Source organism: Rhinoraja longicauda, chromosome 4, assembly GCF_053455715.1.
Source record: "Rhinoraja longicauda isolate Sanriku21f chromosome 4, sRhiLon1.1, whole genome shotgun sequence".
NCBI classification, from domain to species: Eukaryota; Metazoa; Chordata; class Chondrichthyes; order Rajiformes; family Arhynchobatidae; genus Rhinoraja; species Rhinoraja longicauda.
In genome coordinates, this window is record NC_135956.1 from 31,244,363 (window position 1) to 31,271,548 (window position 27,186).

The window sequence follows — 27,186 nt, forward strand, 5'->3', positions numbered from 1 at the left end:
AACACTTCAGACAGAGAAAAGGAGAGTTTATTTTTCTTTCAGACTATTGCAAGTTATTAGAATTACTGTCCCACATAGATGTGAAGGCAGAGTCATTGGAATAGACTGTATTCAAGGAGGACTGTGACATATATTTCAACTACACGGAAGCCCAGGGGCCTAAGGAGAGAGAGGCAAATACTGAAGCTAAAACTAGATCAGCCACAATCTTACTGAATGGTGGAAGCGGCTCAAGGTACCAGCTGTCTATTCTTGCTCATGCTTCTTAAGTTCTTAAGCTATGTTGCACCTGTTACTGAGACAGTGCTGAATGTGCAGCTAAGGAGCATTGTGGCATGGCATTAGATGTGAAGCAAGAATTCAATAATAAAATATAAGAAAATAAAATGACTCTAAGTGAAAATTAAGAAAATATAAGTGAATGCTCACAGGCTTTTTCCCAGGATGGAGGACTCTAAAACTAAAGGGTGTAGGGTCAAGATGAGAACAGAGAGATTTAAGTGTATAGGGAATGAAATCTGGTGCACACTTCGATGAATCTGTTCTGATGTTGCAAACCAAGAATGTCAGTTTGCCAGGCATTGCTGAAGAGAACCCATTTTAACGTCCAGGCTGATTAATGGCTGGAAATTCACTGTTGCTCTCTAGGTACGTCTCCGCTGATCCTGGCAGGATTCAGCACTGGGGGCTTCTGGAATGGAAGAAGGTTCCCCGTGCCCTGGATCCCAGCCAGCGGCTGCCTGCAATGGGGTCAGCAAATCTGGGGCAATTTCTCTTTAGTGGGCCTGAAGGGGAACTGCTTTCCCAACCCACAAGGGAAAAAAACATCTTTGGAGATATAAGGAACTGCAGATGCTAGAATCTTGAGCAAAACACAAAGTGCTGGAATAACCCAGCAGGTCAGGCAGCATCTGTGGAGGAAATGGATAGGCAACGTTCCAGGTCAGGAACCTTCTTCAGCCCTTCATCGATGCGACTATACCACCCTGTTTAAATTTGTGGGTTCAAATTATTTCTGTATCATTTTGTTCCAGTTGCTGGTTCTTAAAGTAATTACTGTCTTGATCTTTTTCTGGGTGTCACTAGGGCTGCTCCTGCTATGTGCACTAATCCCCCACATTCAAAATAAACCAGTTAAATTCACAGGGAAACTGAACTATGTCAGCAGACTCCAAGTCTAGAATATTTGAGAGATTGATTTCCCTAAAATTGCAGCAGAGTATAAATTTAACCCCCCCCCCCCAGTTCACGTGGACTAGTGGAGGTTAAAATTGAGTCATTACTGCTCGTTCTCTTAACAGCCCAGAGATTACTCAGGGTTATGTTAGCAGATCGACACTTCATGGGAGAACATCACTATTTGAATGCTACTTTATTTAAATGGGTTAAATAGGCACTGTTAAAATAATGGACAGGGAAATGATGTATGAGTGCTGTCATTTCTGGGCTGTAATGTCACATTTTAACCAATATTAAGTAATCTGCCTGGTTAGTTTTCATGCATTCATTCTGTTTATTTCTTTTGATTGTAGCTGCGTTATCTCTGTTCTCAGCCCCTCTGCTGACTAGGTTCCTTGGGGCAATTGCTTCTTCTCCTCACCTTCCTGCTCACCTTCCTCCTCACCTTCCTGCTCACAGATTCTCTCCATATGGGAGCAGCCATATGGCCAGATACAGATAAAGGTGTAGGAAATGAAGAGAAGCAAATAAGAATATCATCAGATAGGAAAGAAGAGGCAATGAGTTGAGTTTAGTTTATTGTCACCTGTACCGAGGTACAGCAAAAAGTTTTTGTTGCGTGCTAACTTGTCAGCTGAAAGACAATACATGATTACAATTGAGCCATTGACAGTGTACAGATGCACAATAAAGGGAATAACATGGATAACGCTTAGAGCAAGATAAAACTAGTAAAATCCGATAAAAGATAGTCTGCGGGTCTCCAGTGAGGTAGATAGTAGTTCAGGACTGCTCTCTAGTTGTGGTACGATGGTTCAGTTGCCTGTTAACAGTTGGGAAGAAACTGTCTCTGAATTTGGAGGTGTATATTTTCACACTTCTGTACACTTCTGAAAAGTAGCAAGGCTGGAATGAGAGAGAGGAACATTCTATTTTAGGGTGTTTAACTGTGATGTCTTCTGGATCGGGTATCAGGTATCTTTTTCACATTTCACGTGATGAGAAATTATATTGCTCCTAGGGATTAGATACTACAACCCTCAGGACATAATACTAAGTTTAACAATTTCAGGTAACCCTCCACTTCACTGATGTGACCATACCTTCCTGATTCAAGTTGTGGTTTTAAATTATTTCTGTATCATTTTGTTCCAATTGCTGGTTCTTAAGGTAATTGCTATCATGGCAACTTCAGTCTGCACCGTTTCACCAATATTCCCTCTGTTGTCTCCACCATGCTTCCTTTCTGTGACTAAAACTGTGCTCATATTCTCACTCTTCATTTCTGATGTACATAGGTCCTTCAATTGGTGCTGATTCTCTCTCCACAAGTGCCCGATCATCTGAGCACTTCCACCATCCATTATTTTTGTTTCCCCTTCACAGTTGGACCAAAACTTGGAATGTACCATTGACTGCTTTCTGAGTTATGACAGAGTGTAATCCAATGAGAGTGAAGGGAATCATTAACCCAGCACTCCTGGAAAAGACAGGGTAACAAATGCCTGGGAAACACTTGAAGTTAATCTGCTCCCTTATCATAGACTTTCATTTTAACATGGTGGCCATAACTCCTGGGTCCTTAAAGGGCAGCACACTGACACAGCGGTGGAGTTGTTGTCTTACAGCGCCAGAGACCCAGATTCAATCCTGACAACAGGTGCTGTCTGTAACGAGTTTCTACGTTCTCCCTGTGGCTAGGATATGATCACCATGAATGGCCATGATCACAATGAATGGCGGTGCTGGCTCGAAGGTCCAAATGGCCTCCTCCTGCACCTATTTTCTTTGTTTCTGTTTCTATGTTTCTACATGGCTTTTCTCAGGGTGCTCCGGTTTCCTCCTACGTTCCGAAGACAGGCAGGTTTTTTCGTTAATTGGCTTCTATAAATTGTTCCTGGTGTGTTGGATAAAACTAGCCTAGGGGTGGTCAATGGTGAGCAAGGGCACGGTGGGCCGAACGGTCTGTTTCCATGCTGTATCTCTAAACCAAACTAAATTAAATACGCAGATCAAGTCTGTGACAAAATCATTCGTGTCGAGCTGCAAGAAAGATTTGAGCAATGAAATGAGTAAGGCTTTCCCACCAGGTGAATCCAGCAGGAGGGAAGAGGTGAGAAGAGACTGCAGATGCTGAATTTAAACTGAAGATAGACACAAAAAGCTGGAGTAAGTCAGCGGGTCAGACAGCATTTCTGGAGAAAAAGAATAGGTGACATTTCGGGTCTAGACCCTTCTTCAGACTGTTGGACAGAGGAGGAGAACTTCTTGAAAGTAGGAATTCCTTGAGGAGATTTTGCATTGGAGCTGACAAAATGTGCAGGAAGGAAATGCAGGTGTTAATTTGGATGGTTTAGATGCTGGTTTGGTCAGTCTAAAGAAGCGTCTTGACCCAATGCGTCACCTATTTCTTTTCTCCAGAGATGCTGCCTGACCCGCTGAGTTATTCCAGCTCTGTGTGTCTTTCTTTGGTATAAACTAACATCTGCAGTTCCTTCCTTTACTTTTACCCTGATGCACTTGCTGTAACTTTCAACTCGGATATCCTTTCATGCTCCAGCCTGTGAAATTCACACATAACCCAATTGCCTCTGTCACTCCCATTATCCCTCACAGATACCCTTCCCCATCACCTTCCTCCTTCCCCCTCTCTCTCTCTCTCTCAGTCTCTCTCTGGCTCTCTCTCTCTCTCTCTCTCTCTCTCTCTGTTCTCTCCCTCTCTCTCTCTCTCTCCAGTCTTTTTAAGTCCACTAGATTAGATAGACATTAATTAATTATTGACTATTAATGCATCATCGTCCTGGGACAGTGTCATCGTGAAAGCTATGGGAGGAATGCATCATTGGTTGTCAGTGTTTCAGAATCTCAGATTCAGCATCTCACCAAGCTATCAAACACAGGTCACTGGCCAATCAAATATCAGCCACTTCTTCAACGTCCTCAGAAATGGTGGTTAATTAATGTCACTGGGGCCAAGGTTGAAGCCCCAGCCTTTGATAAATGATCAGAGCTCCTCTCCTCAGCTTTCCTGCAGAAAATTGAACAGTGACACCTTAAGAAAATAGTGAGAAAATCATAGTCATAAAATCATACAACACAGAAACAGGTCCTTCAGCTCAACTCATTCATGCCTATCAGGTTTTATAACTGAGCTAGTCCCATTTGGCTGAATTTTGGCCATATCCCTCTAAACCCTTCCTATCCATGTAACTGTCTAAATGTCCTTTAAGCATCACCAATAAACCCGCTCGACAGCTTCCTCTCACAGCTTGTTCTATGTACGCAGCCCAGAACATCACACAAACCAACCTCCCTTCTATTGACTCCATTTATATCCCACGCTGCCTCGGCAAAGGCCAGCAGCATAATCAAGGATGAGTCGTACCCTGGCCGCTCCGTCTTCTCCCCTCTCCCATCAGGCAAAAGGCATAGAAGTGTGAAAACGCACACCACCAGATTCAGGAACAGTTTCTTCCCAGCTGTTATCAGGCACTGAATCATCCTGAAGCGGCACGGTGGCGCAGTGGTAAGTTGCTGCCTTACAGCGAATGCAGCGCCAGAGACTCGGGTTCAATCCTGACTACGGGCGCCATCTGTACGGAGTTTGTACGTTCTCCCCGTGACCTGCGTGGGTTTTCTCTGAGATCTTCGGTTTCCTCCCACACTCCAAAGACGTATAGGTATGTAGGTTAATTGGCTGGGCAAATGTAAAAATTGTCCCTAGTGGGTGTGGGATAGTGTTAGTTTGCGGGGATCGCTGGGTGGCGCGAGCCCGGTGGGCCGAAGGGCCTGTTTCTGCGCTGTATCTCTAAATCTAATCCTACCACAACCAGAGAGCAATGCTAAACTACTATTTACCTCTTTGGTGACCCTCGAACTATCCTTGATCAGACTTTGCTTGCTTTACCTTGGAAACATTATTCCCTTATCATGTATCTATACATTGTAAAGGGCTTGATTGTAATCACGTCTTGGCTTTCTGCTGACTGCAACAAAAGCTTTTCATTGTACCTCGGTACGCGTGACAATAAACTAATCAAAACTAAACCTTCGGGAGAAAACAATTGCCCCTCGGGTCCCTTTTAAATTTTGCCTTCTCACTTTAAACCTATGCCCTCTAGTTCTAGACTACACTTCCCTGAGACAATAATCTATGCCTCTCGTGATTTTGCATTGTCCTATGAGATCATCCCAAAGCCTCCTCACTCTCCCCTTTCAGAGCATCGCAAATGTGGACCATGACCTCTGGCTCCTCAGAGCGTCCTGTGCCCGCTCCTAGAAATCCTTGATTCTGGCACTTGGGAGGCAACACCCCAACCTGGGGTTTTGCTTGCAGCCACAGAAACACTTGTTTATGCCCTCCACTACAGAGTCCCCTATCACTATAGCATGCCCAGTCTGTGCCCTACCCTGTTTTGCAGATGTGGTGCTAGTGATTTAGCTGCTCACTGAGAGGCAAACCTATGCTGAACATCTGACTATCTGTCTAATTCTCTGGCAGTCATCCATCTACCTGACTGAGCCTACTATGTGACCACCTCCTTGAAACCATTCTCTATGGCACTCCCTGCCTCCTTTATCTTTTGCTGCTAGTGGTAACTAAAGCACTAAAGTATTGGCCACCAATTGCAGTCACTTCACACATTTTTGTTTCTAGTAACTTCAATTAAACTAGAAATCAGAAAAGAGAGAGAGATAGATTTAGCACTTTGGGCTAAGCGAAACAAGGGATATGGGGGAAAAGCCAGAACGGGGTACTGATTTTGGATGATCAGTCATGATCATATTGAACGGCGGTGCTGGCTCGAAGGGCCGAATGTCCTACTCCTGCACCTATTTTCTATATTTCTACGTTGGAGATGAGTGTTCGATAATCTCACACCTGCTGACAACCAATGATGCATTTCTCCCCTTAGGTTTCACAGTGATATCTTCCCAGGGCAATGAAGCATTAGATAGTCAATAATTAATTAATGTCCACCTCCTTAATAATACTAGAGGATATTTGAGATATTAGCCTTCCTGAATGACAAGCTAATTAACACCAATGAACCTGTGCAAAACATCTTAAATACAGCATCCAAAGATGATGATAAATTCTGGTTTTGATTTCAAATGGATCAGATAGGAAATACCATGTGGGCGGGAGAGCAATTGACTAAATTTGTTAAAGGCTCCAAATGAATGGAGAAATTGGTTTGGGATGGGATGGTATCTGTGCCTGGGATGAGGGAGGGCTACACTGGCATTGAAAGAGTGTAGTGACAATGATCAGTGAAGGCATGAAAATAGGATTGGGGTAGAGTCAAGTTTGCAAATGGTAAAGGAGAGAGCTTTTGATTGGGAAAGGGCTGGATTGTGTTATTAGGAAAAGGGAGAGTTTATTTTGGTGGAATGTGTTTGGTTGCGATAACGTGAAGTGTACAACAGCATGGTTGAAAAGTAAAATGGCCATTACCTCCGGTCAACCTTTTCTTACTTTGATCCTCAGTTTCACATTTAGTTTTATTACGTCCCACTGACAATCCTTCAGACAGCTTCCTGCCTTTCTTACAGGATGAAAAGACCATGCTTAGTATAGTTTAGAGATACAGTGCAGAAACAGGCCCTTCGGCCCACCGAGTCTTCCTGCCGACCAGTGATCACCTCATACACTAACACTATCCTACACTCACGAGGGACAATTTACAATTTTACCAAGCCATTTAAGCTGCATATCTGGAGTGTGGGAGGAAACCGAAGATCTCGGAGAAAACCCACGCTGTCATGGGGAGAATGTACAAACTCCGTACAGACAGCACCCGCAGTCTGGATCGAACCCGGGTCTCCGGCACTGTAAGTGCTGTAAGGCAGTAACTCTACCGCTGGGTCACCGTACCGCCCACCGATCCTGTCGTCGGGATCAAACCCGAGTCTCTGGTGCTATAAGGCAGTACAATAAGGCCATACATTGTGCCGCCCAGTGCAAGTGAAATAATTATAATAATCTTTGTGACTATGAGCATAGTCATTATTTGACCTCTTCACAGTCTTTAATTAAGGTAATTACAGTTTCTACTTCATGAGCAAACCTACGATGATCCTAAGCAGAACACATCCATCTGTGGAACGCTGCATTGAATGTACTTCTGATATGAATCTTTCATTGACCTGGAAAGCAAACTCTGGTTCTCTCCCCACAGATCTTTCATGACCTGATGAGTATTTCCAGCATTTTCTTTCTTTATTCCTATTAGAAATGAGGTGCTCTTTGACAATTTTCTGACTTGCTTTCAGCCAATGAGTACAATGTGATGTTGGCTATCGATTTACATTCTTCAAAGGCACCCTGATTTTCAGGGTGTTCCCTAGCTGTTAGCTTGGAGTAGACAATTCCCAACTGATTGAAGAAGTATAGCCAGCAAAAGAGTACAGCAGAAGCCTGAGTTAGCTGAGTAGGTTAAGCTGATTGTTCACTTGGTATGGAGAAGCATTCATCATGGAACCAATTGCACAAAGGCATTGAACACTGTCTCTGGCCATCTGCCAGGTATGTGCAATACTGGGCAGTTCTGAGATGCCCATTTCTGTGTTGTACACTTTCTGACTCCTTAACAAAAACAGAATTAATCAACGGGTAGATCTTTGCAAAGCATAGTGTGGTAAAAGAAAGTTAGATAGAGCTCTAGGGGCTAGCGGAATCAAGGGGTACTGATTGTGGATGATCAGCCATGATCACAATGAATGGCGATGCTGGCTCGAAGGGCCAAATGGCCTCCTCCTGCACCTATTTTCTATTTATAAAACTTGAATGTTGTGCCATTCTTTTACACAATATTTTATAATTCTTTCTGGTAAGTTATATGGAATGTTTCATCCTCTGACATCCTAGCAGTGATTCAAGTTTTGAAAACCATTATGAAACTTTATGGGATATAGAGATGAACGAAGAAATGTTTGCTAATTATGTAAAACCTGGCCATGACTATTGTCTGCCAGAAAGGAGCCATTAGTTTTACAAGAAATAAATAAATTATCTTACATATTTGGTAAAAACTTCTTGAGATATCTATCACCTACAAACATGGTGCTGGTTGTAGAGTTCTGAAATCTTCCCCTGATGTTCTGATTTCTTTGCTAATTTTCTACCAAATGGAGAGGGAGAAAGAAATTGCAGATCCCACTGCTTGAAATAATGAATGCATATCAGAGGTTGGCTAAGGAGAGTAAAAAACGGCCTTAACAAATACTGAAAACATTTAACAAATTATGAGGGGTATATTTTTCTCTCCCCCTACCCGCTCCCACTTTCCCTGCTCCCGCCGACATTTCTAAGTGTGTCAGTAATTTAGAAACAGCTTCCTGATACATTTCCTCTTTCGATCTCCACAGATGAGGATGAGGTCCCTCCAGGGTGAATATACCTGCATACACTGATTCAGATGAGCTGAGGTTCTTTAAGTGTGCCAACCAACATCAGGAATTACTTTCTTCCATTGCCTTCATTTCTCCAACCCTCACATCACTTCACTTGCTCTTAATTTTCCCTTAAGTTGTGTTCGACATAATTACACCATAAACACACTGCCTCCCTCAGCTCAGTAGCAAGCAACTGCAGGCCGCAAGTCCATCATCACAATCTCCTTGGAGTGTGCAGATTCCATGCAGTTATTGTCAACTTATCAATATCCATTCTTGTTGTCATATGTAAAAAAACAGGCTACCCAGCACAGGAGGCAGATTGGTAGATGGGTTGGGTGGGGTAGAGTGGGCGAGAGTAACTTTGCATAATCCAGGTGCATTATTTGTTGAGTTGTGTGTCAGGGGTTATGGGAAGAAGGCAGAACAATGGGGTTGAGAGGGAAAAATAGATCAGCCGTGATTGAATGGCAGAGTTGACTCGATTGTCCAGATGGCCTAATTCTGCTCCTATAATTTATGAACTAATGAACTTTGTTGATTACTTGTTTGAACTGCACGATACATTTTTGATAGACACAAAAAGCTGGTGTAACTCAACGGGACAGGCAACATCTCTGGAGAGAAGGAATGGGTGACATTTCGGGTTGAGACGCTTCTTCAGACTGGTTAGTGATAAGGGAAATGAGAGTGATGTGGAGAGATAAAGAACAATGAATGAAAGATATGCAAAAAAGTAATGATGATAAAGAAAACAGGCCATTGTAAGTTGTTTGTAGGGTGAAAATTAGATGCTAGTGCGAATTGGGTGGGGGAGGGATAGAAAGAGAGGGGCTACCTGAAGTGCGAGAAATCAATATTCCTACCACTGGGCTGTAAAATGCCCAAGCAAAATATGAGATGCTGTTCCTCCAATTTGCTTTTGAGGAAACGATCGACCAGTCTGCGTTTGGTCTCGCCGATGTAAAGAGTCCACACCTTGAACAACGAATACAGTAGATCAGGTTGGTGGAGGTGCAAGTGAACCTCTGCCTAACCTGAAAGGACTGTCAGGGTCCCTGGACAGAGTCGATGGAGGACGTGCCGGGACAGGTGTTGCATCTTCTGCGGTTGCAGGGGAAGGTACCTGGGGATCGTGTGGTTTGGGTGGGAAGGGATGAGTTAACCAAGGAGGTACGGAGGGAACAGTCTCTGCGGTTGGCAGAAAGGGGTGGAGATGGGAAAATGTGCCTAGTGGTGGGATCCCATTGGAGGTGTCGGCCATTTCAGAGGATTATGCATTCCCTAAAGAATGAGGTCATCTCGGATGTTCTAATATGGAACACATCCTCTTCCTATCCTGCTTCCTGCAAAGACTCTATCCCCTATGCCCAATTCCTCTGTCTACGCCGTATCTGTACCCAAGATGAAGTGTTCCATACTAGAACATCCGAGATGTCCGCATTCTTTCGGGAGCGGGGATTCCTCTCACCCATTATAGATGAGGCCCTCATTCATGCCACCTCGGTACCCCACAGAGCGTCCCCCTAGTCCTTATCTTCCACCTCATCAGCCATCATATACAACACATAATCCTCCAAAATTTCCACCACTTTCAATGGGATCCCACCACTAGCCACATTTTCCCATCTCCACCCCTTTCCGCCTTCCCCAGAGACCGTTCCCTCCGCAACTCCTTGGCTAACTCATTCCTTCCCACCCAAACCACCCCCTCCCCAGATACCTTCCCCAGCAACCGCAGAAGATGCAACACCTGTCCCTATACTTCCTCCTTCGACTCTGTCCAGGGACCCCTACAGTCTTTTCAGGTTAGGCAGAGGTTCACTTGCACCTCCTCCAACCTCATCTACTGTATCCGTTCTTCAAAATGTGGGCTCTTATATATCGGCGGCACCAAACACAGGCTGGGCGATCGTTTCGCGGGCACCTTCGCTCAGCCCGCCTGAACCAACCTGATCTCCCAGATGCTAAACACTTGAATTCTCCTTCCCATTCCTACACAGACCTTTCTGTTCTCGGTCTCCACCATTGTCAGAGTGAGGCTAAAAACTAATTGGAGGAACAGCATCTCATATTTCACTTGGGCAACTTACAGCCCAGTGGTATGAATATTGATTTCTCTCACTTCAGGTAGCCCCGGCATTCCCTCTCTCTCTATCCCTCCCCCACCCAAGGCACACTAGCTTCTCATTTTCACCCTACAAACAGCTTACAATGGCCTGTTTCCTTTATCATCGTTACTGTTTTGAAAATCTTTCATTCATTGTTCTTTATCTCTCCTCATCACCGTCTATATCTCTCGTTTCCCTTATTCCTAACCAGTCTGAAGAAGGGTATCGACCTGAAATGTCACCCATTCCTTCTCTCCAGAGATGCTGCCTGTCCCACTGAGTTACTCCAGCTGTTTGTGTCTATCTTCGATTTAAACCAGCATCTGCAGTTCCTTCTTACACATTAGAAACTGAAGTAGTTACAGAATTTAGCTTTGTGTTCTTGAGTTAATTTTAACATTAGTTTGGTTCACACTTAAAGATAACTTTGTTTCCTTTTTAAGATGATGGTTACTGTCTAATGCGAGGTTAATTGGCAGAGCAGTTAATAACGTGCCAGCACAATGGTGCAATAAACATCAAATTGTTTTAAAAACCACTTTTGCTTTAATTGTTGGTCTGCTGAAATTACAAATGGCATGAATCATTCAGGTCATGCGGTGCTGGTTCAAAGAGCCAAATGGCCTCCTCCTGCACCTATTTTCTAGGTGGCCTGGATAGCCAAACACTCTTTATGCTTCCAGGGTCCTCCTCAACCATACATTTTGAAATCCTCTTGTCATGTCAGACACATCTGCGCATCTGCGCCCTCCTTCCTCGCAACATGGACCCACTACAGTTCGCATACCGTCCGAACAGGTCCACGGATGATGCGGTCTCCCAGGTTCTACACACCGCTCTCTCTCATCTGGACAGCCAGGGGGGCTATGTGAGGATGCTGTTCATTGACTTTAGTTCAGCATTCAACACAATAGTCCCCAGCAGACTGGTTGAGAAGCTGCTGGAACTGGGGCTTAGCACCCCTCTGTGTGCCTGGGTCCTGGACTTTCTCACTGCCAGGCCCCAAGTGGTCAGGATGGGGGAACACACATCTAGCTCCCTCACCCTGAACATAGGATCCCCCAGGGCTGCGTCCTTAGCGCCCTACTGTACTCCCTGTACACACATGACTGTAGGGCCAGGTTCAGCTCAAACTCCATCATCAAGTTTGCTGATGACACTGTGGTGGTGGGCCGGATCTCCAACAACGATGAGAAGGCCTACCGGGAGGAGGTGGCTGATCTGGCACTCTGGTGTCAGGACAATAGCCTCCTCTTGAATGTCACTAAAACAAAGGAGCTGATTGTGGACTTCAGAAGGGCTAAACATCCAAGGACGTACACGCCACTGGAGATAAATGGGTCTATTGTGGATAGGGTGAGCAGTTTCAAATACTTGGGAGTCCGCATCGCAGAGGATCTGACGTGGGCAACGCACATTGCCGCACTGGTGGGTAAGGCTAAGCAGCGCCTTTACCACCTTAGACAACTGAGGAAATTCAGAGTGTCGCTGAGGATCCTTCATTGCTTCTACTCTGGGGCTGTAGAGAGCATCCTGTCCGGCAACATTACAGTCTGGTTTGGGAACAGCTCTGCCCAGGACAGGATGGCCCTGCAGAGAGTAGTGCGTTCGGCAGAACGCACCATGGGAACTACACTCGTCCCCCTGCAGGACCTATACATCAGGAGGTGCAGATCCAGAGCAAGCAAGATCATGAGGGACCCCTGCCACCCCAGTAACGGACTGTTCCAGATGCTACGGTCAGGCAAACGCCTCCGCTGTCACGCTGTGAAAACGGAGAGGATGAGACGGAGCTTCTTCCCACAAGCCATCAGGACTGTCAACTTTGATAACCCCAGAGACTAAATTTTTGTCGACACTTTTTGTGCTATGTTTAGTAACTTATTAACTTTATTTATATGCTGTAACTGTAATTATTTTTGTGCACAACCCGCAGGCATTGCCACTTTCATTTCACTGCACATCGAGTATGTGTATGTGACAAATAAATTTGACTTGACTTGACTTGACTTGACTTGACCTTCTCCTTTTTGCATCATCCACCAAAGTAATTGATCCTCCCTTGGAGATCACACTGGTTCACTCTGTGAATGGTGGTCATATAATCGGCAGCCATGGAGTCATGGAGCTATATGGAGTCACAGCGTGGACCCTTTGCTGCGTCCCTGGGGCATCAGTGAAATGTAAATCTAAGGGCTGTCATCATTGCACACATTTCTTCTGTAGCTGCCAGGCTTTGAATGTGCCACACACAGCAAAGTGATTAGACACCTCTCCCCTTTAAGCATTTCATTTTTCTTTTTATATTTTCTCTATATTTGCTTCAGAGATATGAAAATTAATGTACATGGTATTCAAAATTTCAGTCATATTCCACAAATATTCCTATATGTTTATTTATGAAGTCGTTACTGGTTAAAATGACACCTTGTTGGTTGAGCTATCATCTTAATGTTTTTTTTCCCCACTTTAATGATTTTCTCTAAATGCTATTGAGCCTGTCTTTGTAAGCATTTAGTAAGGACTTGCATAAATGTTTTAGCTTTCTTTGGTTCCCTGCATATTATGGCCTACTTGTGGGATAGGGAATATCTTTAACGTTTAATAGCAATGACTCATTACATGTTTACTCCTTGTTGCTCACTGCTTGCTATTGCCACCTCATTGCCATTTAGTTGTTATGGAGGAATATAACTGAGTATTTTCATTTAATATTGAACTAATTTCCCTCAGGATAAATAAAGAAAATACAACAATGTTTTTGATTTAAAGTAAAATAATTTAAAATAATTAAATGGATAAGCAACCAAGCATTCTCATCCTCTGACCTTTCGAGTTTTAATAAAGTCTGATTCCCCTCATTGAGTATATTGAGTTTGTAAAATCAGATTCTGTGCCAGATTTTGCAAGTAGCATTCAGCAGCATTTGTAAATTACATGAATCTAAATGTTAATCGTCATCAAGAGAAGACATTATAACAAAGCATGAGAAAAGCCAAGAGCTTACAAACACATCAGCTCAGATATGAATAAACCTAAATATCAATGTTGTAGAATAGGCCTAATATAACCTATTAGTCATTTTATATTCCATTGTTTTTCGACCATATTTGTGAAAACATGTGGTACCCTGGCATTTCAGGCATCTGAACCATGCAATGTCAATAATGGTTGCAATGAACTCTGCTGTCAACACGATTCTCAATCTTTTAATTTAAAACCATTTTAGGAGGAAGCATCTGAGGCTCACGGAAACCCATGGATTATTGTTAGTCCTCCATTTACTTTAATACTGCTCAAAGCAACTTTCTAAAATGCTGACAGCTCTCCCCACTGCTTTCATTTTGTCTGTGCAGGGACTGAATGTATTATTTTACACATTTCTGTTGATCTTTTTCTCCCCCCCCTCCCCAAAAATTAACACATGAGCAAGCTCTCTGACACTGTTCATGTCAAATAATAAATGAAGCAGAATTTATGACTGTGTGTTTGTCAACATGGGTACGATCAGATCGTTGCTCAGCAGGAAGGAGCCATAGGAAATCAAAGTTGTATTGGATTAATTAGCAAAATAATAATAAGTCTGCCTAATGATTACTCTGTGTAAGGTCATGATCTTGAACAAAATCCTTGAGGAGACTTGCAGCTGATTATTAAGGGGATAAGGCCTAAGTGAATGAGTGTGATACAAATGTTCAGCTTGGTGTCGGCAGTAAATGCACAAGCATTTAATCAGAGAGGGGTAGACAAAGGCAGACAGGGATGGTGAAGGTAGGGATAGGGAAGCATATTTTATGAATTCATAACAATATTTATTTTTTCTTTCTCAAAGGTCAATTCCACTGATCTGTCTCTGCCCTCTGATGGTTTTATGTTCATTGCTAAATATACAATGTAGTGCAATCAGTACATAAATCACAAATAAACAGAGGTGGTATGAGATGGTTAACTTCTTTTATTTCTTGTAATGAATTTTAGCCATTACCAGCTTTGTTTCCATCAGGCGCTGTTGCAAAGAAATGTGTCAGACCAGCAGCCAAAATTAAATTATAGCAGATTCGCACCTTGCATTAAAATACCGGCTGGTTACTAATCATGTAGGGACTCTCTTTAAAGACTGCATTCTCTGTTAAAGCAGCCACATTCAGCTAATTCATGCTGGCAATTCCTTTATTGGCTGCTGCTGATGCAGTATCGATTCATGGACACTGCTACGGTAGAGTCACTAGTGAGTGCTTCAAAATACTGCAATATGGGCCGGTAGCGATTGGAAGCAGCCATTCCAATGCACAAAGGTCAATTGGAGGACAGTGCAGCATCGCCATGTGGGAATGGTGGCAATCTAGAAGCGGAAACATTTATTTCAAGTGTATTAATATAAAGAAAATGTTAAGCACATTTTTCGACGGGTTGTTTCAAAATATTACCGCTGCTTGCAATTCAGCACGATTTAACTGACGTTATTCAGCTACATTTAACAGTATGTACCACTGATTCCTGTTGGGACTGGGACCGGAATGAATGTTTTAAATTAGGAAGTACAATTCTCCAGATTGTTTTTTCGAGAGTGGTAGGATCTACTTTTTTTTTAAATGAACACTCAGGATTTTAGTGCAGTTTTTACAGGATAGCAAATAAGCAGTCGGCTCCCCAAGGGACTTATAAAGCTATCTTCCCGTGCAGGCAGTCTCTGAGGCTCTTACAGTTTGTAAAGGGAAGTAGTCAGAACAGGGATGGAAACACATGACACAACTGTACGTTGCGAATGAAGGTCAAAGTGGCATTGCGGTGGAAAGCAAAATGCTGATGCATGTTGACATGTCAGCTAAGAGCAGCTGCAATTGCAAAATTAATTCCCTACACCCATAATAACAGGAACCACAATATCACAAAATAAGCCAACAATACCATTTTATTCCACGTGAATTTTTTTTTAAAAAACCTTATTTTTCACATCCAGCTACAATTGAATAGTTTCGGGTTTAAAAAAGAAAAAAGAAAATTGAAGTTAAAGCATGACTGCTGCGGTTTTCAAAAGGAGCCGAACAGACAGGAGCCATATCAGTAATAGGTCAGCTGAAATTCACATTAGTGGTGCCTTCTGAATATTTTACGCCCTTGTTGCGCGGGTTCAGAGGGACACTCGGCTGCTGAAACGTCTCCTCTCACTTGCAAGACAGAAGCCAAAATGATCAGCAGGCGTTGGTCAGTAATTTGGTTTGCAGGTCACATCTGCCCAGCGACTACTCAGGCCTGATGATTATGATACGTTACTGTCTGAAATAATTGCTTCCTGCAACATCTGCGGCTGTCATCTTCAGCACCTTCCCGTGGACAGCTCCGGGGCAACGCTGGAGGTCAAAGTGGACTCATGCTGTTCCTCATTCTGAGGGGGCACAGCATGATCGCTTTCACATCCCACATTCGTATATTACACCTTTTTACTCTTTTTTTAAATACACAATTCATGACTTTTTTTTCCTGGCTGCATATTGCCATTTTACGTGGTCAGATGATTTCGGCAACTAGAAACTTTCAAAACAGGATGGTTTTCAGACAACTTAGCAAATAAAAAAAATGTTTGTAGTTTTGATCATTTATTGTTTATTCTCTGCTTGTATTTGACTTTGAGATAGCATTCTTGCTAATTACATATATATATATATATATATATATATATATATATATATATATATATATATATCCTGGTGAAAATTTTGACATATCAAAACTAATGTGTCCCAGAAATAGCAGAAACAAGGCACTGAATCACTCATTCGGGGATTTGTTGTTGTTGCAATTGTAGGAATTAAAAGATGTTGGAGTGATTAGAGACTGAAAATGGAAACAAAATCACAAATGTGTGCCTAATGCAATGAATTCAATGACAGTTTAACTAAACATTTGAATTCCAATGGTATTTAACTTTATTTTTTTCTGATGGCAGAAACATTGGCTAGTGGGTCAGATCTTTCAACCCATATCAAACTGAATATTTTGTACCTTTGCTGTAAAATGATAGGTAACGAAGGGGGATTACTGAAATTGTAACCAGATATCCTGTTTATATTGAGCGTAAAGCTGCATCACCAAACAACCAACAATTTATCCTCAGTTAGAGAAGCAGCAAGTTTATGAAAATTATGTCCTGTCTTCTCAGGACAGGATTAGGGCATGCTCTTGAGAGAATGCAAGGAGCTTAACTATTCATATCATGTTTACTTCGTGTTTCTGCTGAGAGCAAAGCTAAACAATTTGTTAGTTTCCTACCACCAGCTTTCCTTGCCACACTGTGCAGAAAAGTTCAAAATATTTATAATGGCAGTTTTGATGATGTCAACAGTAAAACGAGATCTAATACAATTAGGAATTATTTTTTATGCACGTCAGCTTATTAATGCTCTCGGCATTTAGGGGGAGTTTCTACAATATCTTTCCACTGGTTTCGTTAGGCTGTGAATCAGTGGTATCTGAATGACATCTTCTCAAAAGTACCTTTGTAAAAATGAACTGGAACTGTTAATCATTTCCCAATAGTTCCTTCACATTTTTATTAAAAAGTGGTTTTGAATAATGGTGTCTGATTTTTTTGGGGGGTCTGTGAGTGAAGATAGTGACTGTTTGTTGATTCCTCCATGTTGTTCTAGTCCTTTTTATTCATTTCACTTAAAGGACATTTCTGTGCTAATTATAGCTGTGCCCAAGGATAAGCTGAAAGGTCATTTATATAGGCCAATGGAGTTAGGTTTTTATTTTACACATCCAACTTAACAAAGCTGCTGATGTCAGAAATTATGAGAAGCTTATCAGTGTTTATGACAAATTATGAGAAGCGGCAGTGCTTAGGAAGTATTAATACATCATTTTATGTGATTAATAGCATCAGCAGCTATTTCTTCCACAATTCATTAAAATATTACATTTAAACGAGAAAAGAATCCATACTCAAAATTCAGGACGGTTTCATTTGCATTTGATTGGTACAAACCTGGGAAGTTATAGCGTGAATCAAAATATTGTAGCAGAAGCCTAATATTGCATAATCCACAATTTCTGCATTTAATTATTGTACAGAATAAACGTATTATTGGTTTAAACAAATCATTTTTGGAATGATGGAATGTAAAAGATAATCCAACTTTTTGACATCAGAGTGTCTTTCCTTTTAGTTTTTGATGTACAATTTCCATTCTTAGTTTAGTTTAGAGATACAGCATGGAAACAGGCCCTTCAGCCCACCAAGTCCACGCTGACTAGTGGTCCCCGCACATTAACATGAGCCTATACACACTCGGGACAATTTACACTTATTCTCATTTAAGATTTTGTTTTGCATCCTCTCATTACATGCAAATAAGATAGAAATAATGATTTTGTAGCTTTCCTTTAAATCAATTCTTACTCAAGAAATAATAGTCAAATGATTACACAACCATGCAATTCACAACACTTAATTTGCTTATTGCTGTAATGGATGAGTTTTTATTTTTGATTCTAACTTAATTGATGTTGATATTTACTCCTCGGTATCTGAACATCTTGACGACCTCCAATTCAACACCATCGAAACAAACAGGGGCATAGACTCACAATGCTTCCTGAAGTCGATTACCAGCTGCTTAGTTTTGCTGACATTGAAGGAGAAGTTATTGTCTTGACTCCTTGCTCCAAAGCTTTCTAGCTCCTTCTCCTCTGTTTCATAGTTGTTTGAGATCCATCCCACTACGGGTGGTGCCATCTGCATGTAGTAAGGGGCGGAGAACGCAGCTTTGTGGAGCACTGGTGCTGAGAATGATTGTGGAGGATGTTTCGTTGCTTGTCCTCACTATGGGGGGTCAGGAAGTTAAGGATCCAGTTGTGGAGCAGGATGTTGAGTCATAGGGTCAAGGAGTTTGGATATGTGTTTGGTTGGAATTATGATGTTGAAGTCAGAGCTTTAATCAACAAATAGGTGTCTGACATAGATGTTCTTGTTATCCAAATGTTCCAGGGATGAGTTTAGAATCTGGGAGTTGGCTTCTGACAGGGAACTGTTATGGCGATGGCGAATTTTGTCTATGATTTCACAAAGGAAAGGTGTAGGCAGTGCAATCCACAGAACTTTAATATAATTACACATCATAAATGAAAATAATTTCAAGTTTCATATTAGAGATGCAAACATATTATGTGGCCTTCTGCCCATTTTCAATTGAGATTGAAAGTGAAGGTTCTTAAAGTGAATCTTCACTTTGAGTAGTGGGCTCAAACTAGAAGATGTGGATTGAGATAAAAGTGAGTACCACCCAACTCTCACAGAAAATCATTGTGGATACACAGGGGAAGTGTCAGAGCACCAGAGACCAGCAGTATAAACAATGAAAAATACCACGTTAAACATGAATACACCTGATGCATCAGTGAAGAATCTGTGGGCCATTGAAAGCCCTGCAGCAGCCCAGGGCTGGGCTGGATCAGGCACCGCTCCAAGACATTGAGTGCAGACTGGCCTGCAGCTGCACGGAGCAGTGGAGCAGCAGTGGAGGACAGCAATGGCTATGCTTGGCCAGGCTGGCCCTGCAATGTTGCCAGGACAATGGGCTTTCATGGTCAAGTTAAGAACTCTGCCCTTACTGGGACTTGAAAGTGGTGCCAAACCTAGCGACTCTTATATACTGTCTCAGTGTAGTATTGCTCAACACTCGTACTGTATCTAGGATGTGCTTATTTATTAGTAATCCTTGTACAGACCTGTATGCAAAAAATAATTTCACTGTACCTCAGTACCAACGACAATAACATACCATTGATTCGATGGCTGTCTTTCGTGGCAATCTCCCGATGCTAAGTCAGTAGGGATAGTTTTTTTTAACCTAATCCTTGAACAAGCCTCCATCTTCCTACTTAATCTTCTTTTTCCACTTGATGCCAAAAGCTACCATTCTGGATACTGAAGAAGGGAACTACTAACCTGTTAGTGGTAGGGAAAGTGATGGAATCCATAATGAAAGATGTGTGTACAGAACAGTTTCAAAAGAATAATGCAATTGTCAAATGAAAGTTAAATAATATTTAACTAATCTCCTCGAGTTGTTTGAGCATGTGATATGTGGAATAGATGAGCAGGAAACAATTAATGTGATGTATTAGGAATTTGGGAAAAAATGTTTGATGAAGTGCCACCCAGTAGGTTGATCGACAAGCTTGGAGCATTTGGAATTATATGTAATATACTGACATGGATTGAGAATTGAATATTGGACAGAAAGCAAAGAGTGGGAATAATTGGATTATTTTCAGGGTGGTGGGTTGATAGGATGAATGCATGGGCCCAAACGTTCCATAATCTAATCAACAATTTGGCATCTTATCGTTTTTCTGAATATTTGAAGATAGCTGGGATTATGAGTATAAAGGAGGATGCAAAGGGGTTTGAGTGGATAAGGGCAAGCTGAATGAGTGGGTGAGAACATGACAGATGGAATAGAATTTGGAAAGATTTGAGGTCGTCCATGTTGGTGAACATAACAGAATAGTGAAGTGTTTGTTAAACGATGAGAGATTGGGTAGTGCTAATTTTCAAGGGACATGGATGTGCTTATACACATGTCACCCAAGGCTATTGTACAGATGATGAGGTAAACTTATGTGTACGCCTTTACAATGAGAGGATTTAATTACAGGAATAGGGAAGTCTTAATGCAAATGCGTAAGAACATACCTGAAGTATTTAGTACCACTTTGTTCTCTTGGTCTAAAAAATCAAGCACTTGCCATGAGGTAGTACATCGAGGATTCGTAATGTGGGTTCCAGCAATGCTAGGTTTGTTATTGATTAGAGATTGAGTAGACAAGGACGGTTTTCTCTGAGCTTAAAAGAACAAGAAGAGATCCCATTGAAACAAGATAGATGCATGGAAGATGAAGTTCCTACCTGAAGAGTCCAGGTCAAAGAGGCACATTTTGAGAATATGGGGCAGGCCATTTTGGATTGATGTAAGGAAAAATGTCTTTACTCAGAGGAAGGTGGAGTCTCAGTCATTGAGTTAATTCAAAGCAGATCAGTAAATTTATAGATATTCAGCGATTCAGATCTGTTGGATAATGCTAGAAAATGGCAGTGAGATGGAAGATCGGCCACGATCTTGGTGTGTGGCAGAGAAAGCTTAAAAGGCTGGATGTTCTACCCCTCTCCTATTTCTTATGTTTTATGTTTCAAAATTAACTTTGGAATTTGTACAGACAATTCTGTTTTAATCTAATCGTTATAATCTTTCATAATGTCAGCTCCACGATAGATACCTGAGTGTAGATTTGGAGATAACTAATGTATTTCTGCAACTGTATTGTAGGAAAGGTTTTGTATTTTGCGGCACTGAGGATGTAGATTCCTTTGTCAAATTGATCTCTGTTTTACTTCACTTTAGACTTTAGAGATACTGTGCGAAAACAGGCCCTTCAACCCATCGAGTCCGCACCAACAAGCATGCATACCATACACCAGCAATGTCCTGCACACTAGTTTAGTTTAGTTTAGTTTAGTTTAGAGATACAGTGCGGAAACAAGCCCTTCGGCCGAACGGGTCCGCACCAACCAGCAATCCGTATACATTAACACAAGCCTACACACACTAGGGTCAATTTACACTTAAACCAAGTATACAAACCCAAGCCAATTAACCTACAAACCTGTACGTCTTTGGAGCGTGGGAGGAAACTGAAGATCTCCGAGAAAACCCACGAGGTCATGGGGAGAAGATACAAACTCCGTACAAATAGCACCCCTAGTCGAGATCGAACCCGGGTCTCCAGCGCTGCAAGCGCAGTAAGGCAGCAACTCTACCGTTACACCATTTTGGGACAAATTACAAGTTAGAGAGGTCAATTAACCTACAAACCTGAACTTCTTTGGAGTGTGGAAAGAAACCGTGGCACCTGGAGAACACCCACATGGTCACAGGAAGAACGTATAAACTCCATACAGACAGCACCCATTGTCAGGATCGAACCCAGGTCTCTGGAGCTACAAGGCAACAACTCTACCATTATGCCACTGTAGCACCCATTGCTTCTCTATTGTGAACATGTCCAAACAATTTAATTTTCTAACATGTCAAGTGTTTTTAGAAAAGTGATTATGTAATTTATTTCTCACAACAGTCTAAGAGTGTGGTACCAGGAAGCTATGGTATTCTTATTACTTTGATGTGCTTTTGAGTTCTGAAATAGCCATTTCTTCTGTGAACTGATCATGTAAATGTACCCTCTTCAATACTCACCTTTGCAAAACAAAATAAATTCCAGATTCAGTCTGTGAATGGTTGAATTCAGCAGGAGATACAGTGAAACATTTACAATTGGATTCAGCATTTCTTGTCTCTAGTCTCTTCTCGCCCAATCATTGTTGTATGGTGAGGAATGGATCTGATCATCATGCAGAACTCCCCTGTTATTCTGTGAAATAGCGGGATTCACAATTCACATCTGAGAATAGATAATACCTTGGTTTAATCACTCATGCAAAGGTTGAGCTCTCTGACTCCCCCCTCTGATATCGTGAGTTTAAGAAGTGGTCGTTTGAGTGTTTGCATTCATGAACTATGGCTTTAGAAAATGCTATCAACTGAACTAAATCACAACATAATACATTAATAATTCTATTTTCTATCTATGCTTGTATATTTCACATGTTTAATTTAGTGAGCACTATTTTAATAAAATATTAAGCAAATAAATCGCTGGACACCAATCATCCTCTAGTTAACGTGAATATACAGGTACTAACCAAATATATTTTGATTGTCTGAATACACCAAATCTAATCAATGCTGCCTTAATGTTAAGGGCAGTTATACTCACTTACCCTAGAATTTAATTCTTTGGTCCATGTTTGGACAAAGACCAAGATAGGTCTGGAGCCATATCATCTTGGTGAGACTCAAACGGGGCATCAAGGAGCAAGTTACTGGTGAGCAGCACAGTCAAAAGTGCTTTTCATCATTTTGCTTCAAGAGTGGACAAAGAGGGGAGTAAGTGATTCGATTAGATTTGTCCCACTTTTTGTGAACATGAATATCTGGGCAATTTTCCACCTTGTCAGGCAGATGGCAGGGTTAGGAATGCAGTGGATCTACTTGACATGAGGCAATGCTGGCTCAGAATGCTGCTCTTCATTAAAGAGCTGGAATAATATCCAGTCCCATAGTCTTTGTTGTATCCAGTGTTCTCAGCTATTGCTTGACATCATGTGAATTGGGCAAAGACTGGCTTGTGTGCTGAAGAGGAGTTTGGAAGGAGACCAAGTTGGATTATGTATTGGGCACTCCAGGTTGAAGATGTTTGCAAATATTTCTAGCTTATTTTTCACTCTCATGTGCAAGTACTGCCTTTGTTAAAAATGATAATATTCATGGATTTCCTCCCTCACTCATTAGTTGAATAACTTCCCATTACCATTAACAATGGGGTGACGCAACTGTGCTGTTTTAAACTAATCTGTTGGATATGGCAGCACCTAGTTCTGATCTAAGCAGAGTGCTTGTAGAATATGCAACTTTTACAAGACAGACATCCATAACATCATTAAAGATCTGATAACTTGCCCGTCGGTAGATTATTCTAGTTTAGAATATTAGGGGAGGATATGAACCGATAATCTTAAGTAATTGGAGTGTAGCAATAAATTGTATTTGTAGGTTATTCCTTCCCCAAAAGAAGTGAACCTTTAAACCGAGCTTCTAGTTCTGGTGGCCCATATTTCTCTGCATGCTTTCATGCAAGTTGGTTCAGAGATTGCCTCATAAAGAAACAGGTTTAGAGGAAAGTGACCTCCTGAACTGGTTTTGATTGTATGAAACACTTGAAGTATTTCATGATTTCTGTGACCCAGGGGCTTTTCTCTACTTTTCTGCCTCTCTCCACAGATTACATGATTGCAGAAGAGGTGGGGGTGGGATAAGAAGGGATAGCAGCCTATGAGGGTGGTGGGTGTTAATTGTCTCATCAAGATATTCCAGTTCTCATGGAGCAGCTTTGATGCAGCAGCCATGAGCAGCATTGGCCTATCACTGTGCATCTGTAATTTTACAAGTTATCTATTAATTCCTGTATTGACATGACAACTATTTTACTCTGATATTTGGCATGTTAATATTTAATGTAAGAAAATAACTGCAGATGCTGGTACAAATCGAAGGTGTTTATTCACAAAATGCTGGAGTAACTCAGGAGGTCAGGCAGCATCTCAGGAGAGAAGGAATGGGTGACGTTTCGGGTCGAGACTCTTCTTCAGACTCATTTAATTGTTTGTCACTATACTCAAATATTTTAAGATTAAAATTGAGTACGTTCCAAACACTTACCATTAATATTTGCTCTCACGATTGCAATATAAATTTGTGTTCGTTACTTCTTTAACTTCCCTTAGCTAAAACATTAAATAAGTCCTATTTTTAGATACATGTTCTAAAGAATAGTTGGTTGAGAACTTCTAGAATTTGTTCCAACAAACCATTGCATAATTTTGTGCCTTTTCTATATTTACATATTGCATATGTACATATTACATATTCATATATTATTACATTAGATAATTTTGGTTATGTAGTTTCATTTACATCATTGGTCTTAAATATGAATGTTCACTTTGCAAAAATAACTTTTTGCACGTCATAATGATTTCGCACTTATGCATCAGTTATTATAGATTTGAGGCACAATGTATTTCCCAGACAGAAAATCTTTCTATTCCATCCTGCAGATAGTGACATTTATCTAACTACTCTAAATTCTATCCGTGGTGGAAAAAAATTACAGTTGCTGTGGAAAATTGCAGCAAACCTTTTTTTTGGATTGGATTCAACTTTTAATTGCTTGCTATATTTGTGAATTTCCAAATCCTGCAGGCAACATTTTCTATTTAATTCAACTAGATTTCATAGGTTGAGGATTGGTAAGTTTAAGACCAAACTCCAACTTTATGGCTGTCTTCCAAGATCTGAGCTAATGAAAAACATATTGAGATATTCTAATAATTGGATAATCCCCCTCCTGCTTTAAATTTGAATAATGTCCACACAAGATAAGTCCAAGTTGTTATGCCATTTGTATGACTTGTCTAGCCAAAGATCTGCATTATTTATGAACAGGTCCCCAAAATGGCATTTTTGAGTAGCTGAACAGCATGTGTAATGTGTGCAATTGAAATTTGTCTCAATCGTGCTTCAGTCAAGTCATAATTCCATTTCTAATGGAAAGCAGAGAGAGAAAAGTGTGATAAAAGAAAGATAAGTGATTATACTTGAGAAGTTTAAAGGATTATTTCAGGGCCTTTTTGTCCTTTCCCTGAAACAGTCATACCATTTGACTTACATTAGGTCCAGAAAATTTCAGGATTGGCCAACTTTCAAATTAGTTTATAACCTGCTTGATATTTCAAACAAAATCTTCAATTCCACATCTGCAAAGCAAATCAATATATAACATATTTAGAAAATATTTTCAGTTTGTTTTTTTGTCTGTCTTATATTTTTGCCTCACTTTGCTAATATAGGTTCATTTTCTTTTTATTTACAATTATATTCTGTTTTAATGTTTCCGTTCTTTTTCCCCCCATTTGTATGGCTTAAAACATAACACATTTGTGTAGATAGGAACCAGAAAATCCAAAATTGGCGTCAGATGGATTGAGGTCTGGCTCTAAAGTTTATTGGCAAGAAATCTTTTGATGTGTAGAAAGGAACTGCAATTGCTGGTTTATACCGAAGATGCTGAAGTAACTCAGCGAGTCAGGGAGCATCGCTGGAGAAAAATGATGGGCGACATTTCGGGTCGGGACCCTCTTTTGATGTGTTGCATATAGTGCCACTCAAGCACTGGAAGAAGATTGCAATGCTGCGCAAACATATATGGAAAGTAGCACCCCCGTATTTTCGCTCGTCAATCTATGTGGTGAAAGAGGACTTCTGCAGATCCCATCAGGACTTTATCTGAGCTCATTGCTGCCGTGTGGGCTACTGAGGAATGAGTAAGTGCTTGAAAAAGGCTTGAAAAGGCCTGTTTCCGCGCTGTATCTGAAATATGAAAATAAATAAATATGAAAAACTCTTGTGTAAGTAACAGGCTGCAATGGAGATAAGGGGAAATGCAATGTGTTACTGACCAATATATTGTCCTCCATCCCACCCACCAAACCCCATGGACTGATAGATTTAGATGCCAGGACTGGCCCCCAGCAAGCTGATTGAGGGACCAGTGATGACTATATAAAGGTCACAAATGATTTTTGCAAACCGAATATAATCAGTTCTGGTTAATGTTGACTATTGAGAAGTGAGACAGCAATACAGGGCATTCATGCAATAATGTAGATCCTCAAGAGCTATCTAATTCTTGAAACATGGGTGATTTTGCTTTCGGTAAGATAATAACAAAGATCATAGTTTCAGTCTGGAATGCCCAATTTTCTGATGCAGGTGTAACACCAACCTCACTAAGGCAAATCACCTGGAGAAATGCCTGGCAAATTTCCTCACCATGCTACCAGGCAGCATGGTGGCGAAGCGGGAGGGTTGGTGCCTTACAGCGTCAGAGACCCAGGTTCGTTCCTGACTACGGGTGCTTGCTGTATGGAGTTTGTACGTTCTCCCAGTGACCTGCTTAGGTTTCCTCCGGGTCCTCTGGTTCCTCCCATACTCCAAATAAACAATGGACAATAGACAATAGACAATAGGTGCAGGAGTAGGCCATTCGGCCCTTCGGCCTTTCGAGCCAGCACCACCATTCACTGTGAGCATGGCTGATCATCCACAATCAGTATCCCGTTCTTGCCTTCTCCCCGTATCCCTTGACTCCGCTATCTTTAAGAGCTCTATCTAACTTTCTCTTGAAAGCATCCAGAGAATCGGCCTCCACTGCCTTCTGAGGCAGAGAATTCCACAGATTCACAACTCTCTGGGTGACAATGTTGTTCCTCATCTCCGTTCTAAATGGCCTACCCCTTATTCTTAAACTGTGGCCCCTGGCTCTGCACTCCCCCAACATCGGCAAACATGTTTCCTGCCTCTAGTGTGTCCAATCCCTTAATAATCTTATATGTTTCAATAAAATCCCCTCTCATCCTTCTAAATTCCAGTGTATGCAAGCCCAGTCGCTCCATTCTTTCAACATACGACAGTCCCGCCATCCCAGGAATTAACCTCGTGAACCTACACTGCACTCCCTCAATAGCAAGAATGTCCTTCCTCAGATTGGGGACCAAAACTGCACACAATGCTCCAGGTGTGGTCTCACCAGGGCCCTGTACAACTGCAGAAGGACCTCTTTGCTCTTGTACTCAACTCCTCTTGTTATGAAGGCCAACATGCCATTAGATTTCTTCACTGCCTGCTGTACTTGCATGCTTATTTTCAAAGACATACAGGTTTGTAGGTTAATTGGCTTGGTATAATTGTAAATTGTCCCTAGTTTGTGTTAATGAGCGAGGATCGCTGGTTGGTGTAGATTCGGTTGGCCGAAGGGC